Consider the following 10,320-nt stretch of genomic DNA (forward strand, 5'->3'; position numbering starts at 1 on the left):
GTTTCCAGATTAGGAAAGTCTGACTGTTCACTATTGTTCTAGCAAACCACATTATTTCTTTGTAGGATCAGGAGTGCCCTCTGATGGTTACTGTCTATTATTGAGACAGAAGAGTTGAATATGGAAAGTAGCACATCCTAAATTGTGTATTCAATACAAAGTGTTCTCAGTTCCTGCCCTATAAATTTTCGGCCTTCTGTATGCTTAAATGTTTTAATAACCTTTTTTTTGTGTGTAGATTTCTCTTTCCATTTCAATTATTTATATTGATATTAAAGGGTACACACACATTCGGGGTGCATGAGAAAACTATTTATGCATACACTTCTAAAAGAAATGAGTTGAAAGAAGTTTCACACAAATTAGAGAATTTCTATAGTAGGCACTGAAAAAGGTCTTTAAAGACTCTGACAAATTCAGACACCTGGAAACTCAGATATTCAGCTAAATGTCAGAAAACAGGATACAACTGGAAAAAACAGGCAAGCTCTCTGAAGAAGCACTTATGTGCCCAAGTGCCTGCACTTATTTTTCCAGTTATATAAGCTAGTCCAATAAAACACGTTAACTCTCTCAGCAAACCCTGCTTCACATATTCTTAGAACATTACATACAGAACAGAACTGTAAGAAAACAGGAAATCAATGACTTGTTTCCCCCACCTTTGAGTTTACCTGTCCTTCAGGTGTTCAGCATCTCAGTGTTATTTACCATTTATTTACCATTTTCAATTTTATCATTTAGAATATCAACTGTCCTCTCAAAACATAGTTAAGAGCTGATATAGAGTCACATACTTGGAGCTTTTTGTTAAGTCAGCCACTATGACCACTACAAAAAAAAAGACGCAAGACTTTCAGTTGAAGAGGTAGCAGGAGTGGAGCTAACATCTCTAGTGAAACAAAATCTCACCAAACTCGTATCAACCACACACTATACACTGGAAAAAGAAACGTAACTATGTAATATCCAAAGCCTTGCAATATTCATAAATTTTATGTTAGAGTTGAATACTAGTCTGACTGCCTGAAGACCCCTAAAAATAGTCAGGCAATATATGAAGAATCGCAAATACAAAGTTACAAATGCAAATACCCACAAATTTCAGAGCAAAACCAATTTCTCAGGCTTGAGGAGAAGGATAGCATCAAGGAAGAGGTGATGCTGGGGAGAAGACAGCTGCATGCACTTTCCCTATCAACTCTGCTGATAGGCAAAGGCAGCGGCCATTTTGCACCTAGATCTGCTTAACTGTTAGCAAAGCTCTGCTCGCCCAGGTCTAATTTATCTTTTTTTTTTTTTTTTTTAAATCTGAACCAAGTGTCATTGTTAGGTTTTCTCTCTGATAGTGAAAGTAGAAGATAACAGTTTCTGACGAAAGAGACCTGAGGCATGCCTCTTCCATGCCACCCTTTATTTTGGTTTCAGGTCTACTGCAGAACCCAATGATTTTTAAACACAGCAATACTTAGGAATTACTATTCGAGTAATCCTTTTCCACCTGGGATTACCATCAACTGAGGCTCAGCTAGTACTACCAGGGTGGAGAGAGAGGCCATTGCATCACTCCTGTCTGTGACGGGGCATATGAGACATCTCCTCAGCAATATCTGCTCCAGGAGATCTCTGGCTCCACTGTGTGCAGTGTCTAAGCAGCCCAAACCCCAGATGAGAGCACACCCTCTGGGGACCTTCCCTAGCCCTAACCCCTGGCCTGCCATCTTCTGAGGGGAGATGCCTGCCATCTTCCAAGGGGGTTTTGCCCCACTCAGGTAGCCTTGCCACTGTCCTTTGCTTATCACAAGGGCTGTCTCGAAGCAGATATTCTGTTGCTGGTTTCACCTCATTCTGAAGGAAAAAACTGTTCTAAAAACCACTCCTTTTGCACCTGTGGGCTTTCTCCAAGCAGGAGTCCCAAGAGCGCACAGTGTGTGCCGGGGTGAGAGATGGCAGAGACCCTTCTATGGTGCGTTCCTGCCTGGGTCTGTCCGCTCCATACCCGAAGCCCTCTTCTTCGGTGCGGCGAGCGCCAGGGCTCCCCTAATTAGCCAAATACTTCCTAATGAAGCTTCACACTAACGCTCCCGCCCGTCAGCACGTCCTAACCACTCTGGCTGCAGGCCGGACGGCCGAGCCATGAGCAGAGCCGGAGCCCCCTCTCATGGAGGCCGGGGGAAAGGCGCTCAGAGGGCCGGCTCCATCCGCCCTGCCGCAGCTCTGGGCTGCGCTGCGCCCCATGCCGTGGAGCGACTGCCTTGAATGGCGACGCGGCGCTTCGCCAGGCCGTGCAGGGGGCGGAGGAGGGCGGTGAGCTGTGTGGGGACGCCGGAGGCAGCGTCGGTTCTCGCGGCGAGCCCTAGCAGTGCGGTGACCAGCGGGCAGCAGGGCCAGGGGAGCCCGCCATTACAGGCTGGGCTCCGGCCACGAAGCCCGGTAGAAAAGGCGGGAAAGCAGCCACGGCGGGACTGCCACCGCCGCCATTTTAAAGAAGCTGAGGTGTCCTGGGGAGCCTCCGGGCTTTAAGCACTGACTACTCACAAGACTCGCTCTAAATCCATACGAGTCCACATCCAGCCTTACAGCCTAAATGCTTCTCCACATTTATTTCATACTCTGCTTTGTGCATGTCCTAAGCCGGGTTGTGAGACCTTGGCCTGCTGTTGTCTTGGTGCTTAATACCCATCCCTTGAGGGGGGCATTGGAGCAGTGCAGGAAACATTTCTAGCGTAAAACAAGAAGTCCTACTCTCAACCCATCCTAAAAGCCAACGCTATAAAAACGTTTGTGAGCCAATGATCTGAATAGAAAATAAACTAGGTCTATTGAAAAAAAAAATAAAAAGAAAAGAAAAGAAAAGTAACAGACACCTTTATTTTGACCTTAACACTTTTCCACCCATTTCAGCATAAATGAGCTAAAATTCCAAACGGGTATACAACACAAAAAAAAAAAAAAAAAGAGAGAGAGAAGCAGGTTATGTTTGTAACTTTGTACCTTTTAAAGACTGACACTTTTCAGTCAGGATATTAATGGGAACAGATCCTTTTAACATGGCATTCTGTTCCAAAAATCAACTTTGTATAGTGGAATATCAATATGTCACTAACACTATTTGGTGTCATAAGTACCAAGCGATTCTAGCTCTCTTCTATCTTTTGAGATCCTGGTGCCTCTAGTATCTATGGCTATCAGTTGGCAGTAGCTACTGTTGCTGTTCAGCTATGGTGATAACATTTCAACAGGCAGAATAATCACATAGCTGCTTAATAAAAACTGTTTCCATGAGATGGATGGTGAAGGGATGAGCTAACGGGAAATACTTCTGACCTTCTAAGAGGACCCTTCTGGCAGATGTACTCGGTTGTATAGGAATAGCTCAGAAACAGCAGCTGGTTTATGTGTGCAAAATAATAAGGCAAACGAGCAGGGTCTGCTGGGTCCTTCCTGTGTGCATGGCCTTTGAGGATCAAGAAATGCTTTTAAAATGGGCAACATCAGAAGGAAAATACCAGAGCTAGAGCTCATGAAAGCGAGTTACAGAGTTTTCAAGTTGTCCTATAGTGAAATCTTTACAGCTTGAAATTGTCATGGGTTTGTAAAGAATAAAGTAATGTCTTTTGTTGCTACATAGCATTGATGGAACAAAATTTATGACACTTACATTTCTAAGGAATCTGGAAATTACCAGGCAGGTAGTATGATGCCATTCCTCTGTGAAACATGTTTTAACTTTTTAATCCAAAGTTTGACTGGACTTCCTGTTTATAGATGAGGCCGTGCAGATACCACAGTCTCTGCCATACAAAAGGAGTCAGCAGCACAGTATTATTCTTCAGTTTTGCTCCTCACTTCACTGATGGAATCTTCTTTTGCTTTGCTGACAACTGAGATCAAACTTGAATCAAATGCGTGAGATATGAAAAATACAGAATTAAATACCCAAGAACAGGACTCCATGGAGCAAAAGGTACAAGGAATTCTTAGCCACCAGGATGGATGGACTTTAATGAGTCAGTAGTTCATCAGTGTTATGGAGGAGAAGCATCAGTAATAAAAAAGTACAAAAATAACAGTGTTGCTGCTTTCTGGACAAATCATCCTAGCCAGTCCAACACCTTGAATGAGGGGAGACTGACATGCAAACCACGGTCTACACATCTTTACCCTTCAGGCATACCGAGGTGATGGCAAGATCAAAGAGGCTTTTGAAATGCCAAGTTCTGAGAAAGGAAATTGGGAAATATAACTCCGGAGTTAGCTGGAGGGGGCAGGGATGAGGGTCATGTTAGAAGGTGTTAACCACTGTAGAGAGGAGACTCTTATCCCAGATGGTGCAGACATTTCGTTGTTGAAATATAACTGCGAAACTGCGACCAGCCCATCTTATAAGGTAATGAAATCTGTCACAACTTGAACATCAAAAGTGGTCACAGGCTATAAAGGAACAGTGTTTGTGGGAGCAGTAGGGACGAGAAACGTCAGACACTCGAAGCTGTGTCTCTGAGACACTATAGTCAAGAGGATCAGAAAGGAGAGGAAGGAAAAGATTGTCTTGCTGACAGCTGCCCGAGGATAGGAGCAGAGGACAAGTAAGATATTGCTTCCTTTGTAATGAATCCAAGATGTACCTCCCTGGCCTGACATTTGCTGAGTAAACTGAGTTACTCACACAGCTCCTTTTGGTCCATTCCAGCTTTCCTGTACATTCTTAGTACATTCTGTTTTAATTAGACCAGTTGAGTCTTTGATTGTTTGCAAATTTCATGCAGACTTTTCCTTAGCGGTGCTTCTAAGAAAGAGGAGCTACAGAAAGATGCCTGGAGCCTATCATAGTTGGGATGTTTGGTCAAAGGGGCATGGACTATGGAGACCTTTCTCACAAGAGATGGCACCTGCAAAACTGAGGTCTGGCAAACATGTAGGAAACACCTGGATGATCGGCCATTTTTCCACTTCTTCATCTTTTCTTCTTCTAATTGTTTTTTTGTAAGACTTGAGCATAATGGAAGCCAAATCAGAAAGAAGGTTGTCCATCAGCTTTCAGGAAAACCAGTGCTGCGAAGTAGGAATGATTTGTACTAAACCTGCATTTATACTGAAAATTGATGAATACAAACTAATTGTAGAAAAAGAGGAGTAGGCTGAAAAATGCAAGTGACAGTACAAGCCACAGCCAGCAGAGTGCAGCATCACACTAGACGAGCAGTGCATGGGCGCAACGGCAGCGAACTGTTTTCCCACTGATTAAATGTGTCAGGTGCAAACAAGAAATACGCCCAGAAAAAGAATGATACCTTTCTGTTTATGCATTTTGAATAATACTTGGATACTCCAAAGTGATGAATTATATTTTTCAACATACATGTTTTGGGGATAGAAAGGAGAAAGTATCTGGGATTTACAGTGCAAGTGAAGTGGAAGTGGGAGCCAGGAAAACCCAAGCCAGAAGTAGTAAGTTGACTGGTAAGCTGGTGACAGTGCAGGGCATTGAAATCAAATGAACTTGTAGGGTTGATGGGCCAGAAAGTGAAATAAGCAGTAGTACAAGCAAAGAGAATGGGACTAGTACCTGGAGCCAGAGTTAGAAAAAAAAAAAATAGTTAAAAAATAAAATAAAATAAAATAAAATAAAATAAAATAAAATAAATAATGGAAGAGATGAGACAGGAGGACTCAAACAGGGAGGGAACAAGCAGAAAGAGCGTATTGTTATCAGTAAAGACCATCTCTCTCTACAGGCCTTGGGATGTATATGTGACGCTGTACTGCTTCCTGCAAGTCTCTGTGAAACCCCTTGTCTGACCAACTACAATATTGTACCATGAAGACTGAAAACATGCCATTGTTGTCTGTCATTTTGGCCGAAGACAGCAGGAAGAGGGTTTTATTTTTGTTTAAATTTTCTTTTTAAAAACCCTACAGAATTGCAGGAAAACTGTTTAAAAAAAAAAAAATTGTTAAGGTCTCCAGGTCAAATATAGATAAATCAGGCAATACCAGCATTAAAATTGTTTTTCTCCAGCCCCATGTAGTAATGACAGCATCTTAAAGTATATGGCCACCTACTATGTGTCCACTGACATTTTCATGCTTTTTATGGAAAAAAAAATGTTTTAGATGATCAAGTTTATACAGTGATGGAAGGTGTTCTTCCTCCTTCTGGCCTCATTTGTTTCCTCCCTCAGACCTCATCTGTTGCAGAGGTACAAATGACACAAGGCATGAGGAACAGGTTTGTAGAAAAAGAATGTTGTCATGGTTAAAGCCACTGGACAAACCCTGAAGAAAGAACAGTGCTTTACTTCAACACCTTTGCACCTTTGTAGGTTCACCATGATATTTGGGGATTCACTTGGTGAAACTTTTTCTAGACAGTCGCTGCTCACTTTTGTTTTATGAGTGGTGATCGTATCATCTGTACACATGACTTGAGGATCTCTGGTCTGCAATGTGTAGGACTACCAAAAGCTACAACTGAAGTTATACCATGCTTGAGAAAAGGACTATACCCACCCGAGTGCTCTGAAAGGCCATGTCTCAGGAGACTGAGGGAGGTGACACTTCTCATCTTAACTTCTGTGCATCATAAACCTCTGATTTGTAAAACAGCGATGACATCGTTACTTTGCCTCAAAGAGGCGTTCTAGAAATTAAGTAACATTCTGGTAATGTTCAGGTACGGTAGTGAAGGCTTCCGTAGTCCATCCTGCACAGTACATGAATCAGAAGTCCAACCGAGAAGCATATTGTATGATCTTATAATTAAAACCCTACCATAATGCGTATGTACGTGAAAACAAATTAAAACTGTATGGCCAATGCTGGCTCTGAGTTATTCTTTCTTTTAAAAATATCTTACATCTATCTTCATCTTAATTTCATACATCACCCTGATGTGTTTTATGCGTGTATAAAATTGTGACTGTATGTTTATAACTTGTGTGCACATGGGATTCATTTGACGTAACAAAAGTCATCTAGATTTGATCCCATCAGTAGAAATTTTATTCTAAAGTAGGTGACCATGAAAGGCAGGATGCCTCTCTCTTCACACTGACTACTGTGAGACCCAGTCTTGATAGCTGTTTCCTTATGGGAAATATTTTTAAGAACTAGATATCATGCATCATAGCTTAAAAAATATGGTGATATTTCACACTGCTAGTAACAACCAACCTCCTTTATTAATGGAAGGCACAAAATATACAACTACACAGTTTAACAGGTCAGGCAAGAGGAGACCAAACTAGTCAGTGGATTAGATTTCCAAACTGTGTTTTCTGACCAAACAGTAAATGCATAAGTAAAATCCAACTATGATCTCAAAACTTATATTTTAGATTTATACATTATCTTTCCCAGACCTTTTTTTCCATCTGATACTTTTCCCTACCCATGTATCTAGTTCTTAGCTTAACAGCCTGCTCCATGTACTCTTAATCTGGACTGTAAACTCTGGCCTAAGGCTTCTTTATGTCTGGTCTCAGTAACACCTAACATCTGAGACACTTCTGGGGTTGGAATCTGCATGCTTCTAAAGAGCAGGCAATAAATACTCATAATACCAATGTCATAACAGTTCCCAGTAAAGTAGAAATGAAGCATCATATGCCAAAAATACATAGCTGAACCCAGACATTGTGTCCAGAAGGTGTAAACAGTACTGGTGAAATGCACTTTAACCACAGTGCACCATGGCGTGCAGACACCATGGGAACGAGAACAGAGACCGAGGAACTGAAATCCACTTTCGGCATCTGCAGGGGCTTGAAACAACCACGTGAGGTTGCTATTCCATTCCAAGGGAAGAAGTAACATAACAACTGCTCTTTCCCAGCTGGAAGGGGTGGTATTCGCCACTAGCCCCATCCCACTCCACCTCTTCCGTACTGTGAGAAGGAAGGAGCCTTTTTTCTAGAGGGGTTTTTGCACATTTCTGACTGGCCACACTGCTTGAGAACCCTGTGTACACTCCCCCTACAAAACTAATAGGTGGTGGGTAGCCACTGTCTCCTTTTCCTCATCACCTCAGTGACATGCACAGAGCAGTTAGTGAATTCTTCTCTATGAAAGCAAAACACTTCTCCTTCTGATTTTACTAACGTAAAATCACTCCACACCAGAGATAAAGTGGTAGATTACTTGGGTTCGTGCCATGACTCCAACAACAACTACTGATAACATGAAAAGAGAGAAAGATAGTAGCATCAAAAGAGACTGAGTCTGTTTGGACTGAGCATAGCAATGAAAATTCAGACATGTAAGACATGGGAGGCAGAGATAACACCACAGCTGTGGGATTGTACCCAAGAAGGAAGTGTGTTTTGTTCAGCCCTGGAGAATCGACGAGAGGATGCCTCTCAGATTATGTGATCTGGGACAAAATGAAGCCATGCATGGAGGTGATGAGCTTTGTGAGAAACCAACAACATTTTTTATGACACTGACAGTTTTCTGAGCTCCTCTGAGGCAGCTCATTGTTTCTGGGCTCTCATCCTTGGGTAAGAAGAGGCTGACCTCAGTTTACAGCCTTGCAAACAAACAGGTAGGGTAACAAAAAAAGTCCCTTTCTACGTAAAGGCCAAAGAGAAGTCTGGCTGTTCCTGTAACACCTCTAAACAGAGGAATACCAGAAAACACCGTTCCTTGCAGCTCGGTTGATTGCTCAGCCATGCAAGCCTGGAAGGTTTGTGGCAAAGCACGAGAAGGTCCGCCCACGCGGGACGTGTACCCTGCTGGCTGCCAGCATCTGTGACAGCGCTTAGTCACCTCCAAGCCAGTCCCTGAAGAGAGAGTTGCTTTGGCCTCAGTGTAAGGACTCCTTCTAGAAGCCATCCGGTGCAGCTGAGTGGCGTCCCGTTCTTGGCACTTGCAGAATATTTTGAAACCAACTGTGTTGCAATGTCTGCTGTGAGCTGCTGGGGCCCTGTGACAGAGATGCCATGGAAGAAATGCAGTGTCAAAAGCTCCAGGAATTACTTCTAGTAACGTCTAATCCCCAAAGTTGTTACATATGCATTGTCCTTTGTTCAGTGCTGGCTTCCACAATAAGACCAAGAGCTTGTTGCCTGACCTAGGGGAACAACACAGAGCAACCCACTTCCTAGAGAGAAACCACAGCGAAGGAGAGACAATGCCCATGCTCTCTCGAGGTACTGCTGGCTGCGTGTGGAATTCACCCTTGCTCAACCAAGGTTTGCGACATTTGTGGTGAGTATCTTTAGCCTGTGTCAGAGCCATTTCTCCTGTGTGAGAAATGATTAAAGGAGCTCTGGAAGAGCTTTCCGGGGACATATGTCTGTGCTGAATACAAAGACCAATCTCCAGTGTCACAGGATGCACCACTGACTCATCCTAGAGCACACCTATTTCAGAGGAGCAGAAGTGGAAAAAGAAAGGAGTCAACTAACAGTTATGCACACAACACTTTTTTTTCCTGCCTTTAACCCTTCTCTCTTCCTCATAAACACATGTTTTCTGGTACACATTTTGTCTTCTCTAGCTCCAAGTCAAATGCACTTCTGTGCATTTTCACAACATTATGCTTTTCCTTAAAACATCAGTGATAGGCTGGAGAGACTGTGGTAAGAGCAGATGGACAAGGTATCTAGTGGACATCCTGTTTCAGTAACATGTCCCTTAACTCAGATATCCCCGCTCTGCACATCCAGGCATAGCTCTGGAGTAGAAGTTTTCAGCACAAGGCTGGTCCCCCACCTGCTCCCTCTTCTTGCCTTAGTTCATGTCTAATAAGATGTTTTTCAAGATAAAGACACTGTCATCAGAGAGCCCTTCCCACAGCAAGAGGATGCCTACTGGGTGTCTAACCATCCCATACGTGAATGTTACAAGAGCTGAGACCCTTGCAGAATCAGAGAGGAAAGCTGGATAAGGGGGACATTGTGGATGGCCATAGCTGGCAGGCACAAGAGGCAGGGTGGCCCTCCATGAGCACTCCACAGTCCACCCCTGAAACACAAGGAGCAGTGCCCTAGGACATCCCGGGCTGATACTGACGTGCTCTCCCAGACCAGACTAAAGCATGCCTGTTCCAGACACGGAAGAGGTCGGTGGAGTTTGTGGTTTAACTGGGCTGGGCTGGGCAAGTCAAAGACAATATTGTGCGTGCAAGGATGTTCTGCTCCTCACCTCTTTTTTTTCTATTATTATTATTTTTTCCTGTGTTTCCATGTTTGCACATAGCTGTGGTGGGCAGAATAGGCATTTGTTTAAAAATAACGTGGCTGTGAATGATGACTGGTGAAGAACGATAAGGTGCCAACAAACAAAATGGTGTTAGGTGCACACATGCATGCAAGC

The sequence above is a fragment of the Cygnus atratus genome, chromosome 3 (assembly GCF_013377495.2).
Source record: "Cygnus atratus isolate AKBS03 ecotype Queensland, Australia chromosome 3, CAtr_DNAZoo_HiC_assembly, whole genome shotgun sequence".
In the NCBI taxonomy this organism is placed as follows: domain Eukaryota; kingdom Metazoa; phylum Chordata; class Aves; order Anseriformes; family Anatidae; genus Cygnus; species Cygnus atratus.